The 1,402-nt window shown below is 38.2% G+C and overlaps 1 pseudogene; it reads left to right on the top strand.

Moving 5' to 3' along the window:
- Positions 1 to 254: 254 nt before the first annotated feature.
- Positions 255 to 353, top strand: LOC141598014 (small nucleolar RNA R71; annotated as a pseudogene).
- The last annotated feature ends 1,049 nt before the right edge of the window (positions 354 to 1,402 follow it).

Raw genomic sequence — 1,402 nt, forward strand, 5'->3', positions numbered from 1 at the left:
ACTTTATTCGTTCTTTTATCGACTTTTGATGATTACTTACCTTGGGCAACCGAGATGGTAACGCCTTTATATACTAAAAAAGGTCTGGTTAAGGCTCCTCGGTATATGGGGGTGTTACATCCATCTCTTCGATTTTGGCCCATGTTTGATTGTCATCAACTTCGGTAAACATCCCATTGGATCCCATATTGAGAATATTGCGGGAATCTTCATATAAACCGTTCCAAAATTGTTGCACAAAGAACCACGCGCTAAGTCCATGATGTGGACAAGAACGACAAGTGTCCTTAAATCTCTGCCATGCTTCATATAATGATTCTTCATCCCTTTGGTTGAACCCGGTAATTTGGGCTGTCAACATGTTAGTCTTCTCCGGATGATAGAATTTCTTGTAGAAAGCAAGTGCTAACTTCTTCCATGAATAAATACCAAGGGTAGCCTTGTCTAGGCTCTTCAACCATTGTTTTGCGGTAGCGATCAAAGAAAAAGGAAACAATACCCATCGGATTTGGTCTTGAGTAACTCCGATTTGAGAAATCGCATCACAATAGTCACAAAAACTCTCCATATGTGAATGAGGGTCTTCACTAGGCATCCCTCCAAATTGACTTCTGTCAACTAATTGTATGAATGCGGATTTGGCAATGAAATTACCGGTTAAATGTGGTGGTGTAGGAGTACCATTTGGTAGGTTCTACTCGGTTGGTACGGAATGTGATGAAAATTTAGGCATTGTGGGTTGATTTTATGGTTGGTTTGGAGTTGGGTTATCCTCTCCTTCTCTTGCAAAAGGGTTGATAAACTCAATATTATTTGGTTGAATGTCCACAATCTCTCCAATACCTACAACTCTTGAATTACCTCTAGCAACTCTTCTATTGTTGGTTAAGGTCCTTTCATTCTCGAAATCAATAGGTAACAAATTACCTTGTGATCTCCTAGTCATGCAAAATATCAAACAACTCGAAAACAATTAGAACAACCTTGAGGAGATTGACTTCCCCAAGGTAAAGAAAGACACTACTAAAAACAATTAATGAAAATCAAATCAATTTAACATCGTCCCCGACAACGGCGCCATTTTTGGTGTGACTAGAACTTGTCGTCAAAGCTATCAACCAAAACAATATTTATAACTTCACAAACTACTCTTATTAAATAGGTAAGTAAAGGTCGGATCCCAAGGGACGGGTATTAATGCAGGAATTTCAATTGCAAGTAGCTATGTCTAGGGTTGTCACATTTGGGTTGAGATGAGGTGTATTCTAAACTAATCAATAAGATGTATATTAATGAAAATAAAGCAAAGTAACTAAAAGGGTTTGTAAACAAATGATTAAAGGCACTAGGGTGTCATGGATTCATAGGGGATTCATGGGAGTAGATCATACAAACATGTTCT

Source organism: Silene latifolia, chromosome 8 (genome assembly GCF_048544455.1).
Source record: "Silene latifolia isolate original U9 population chromosome 8, ASM4854445v1, whole genome shotgun sequence".
Lineage (NCBI taxonomy): Eukaryota > Viridiplantae > Streptophyta > Magnoliopsida > Caryophyllales > Caryophyllaceae > Silene > Silene latifolia.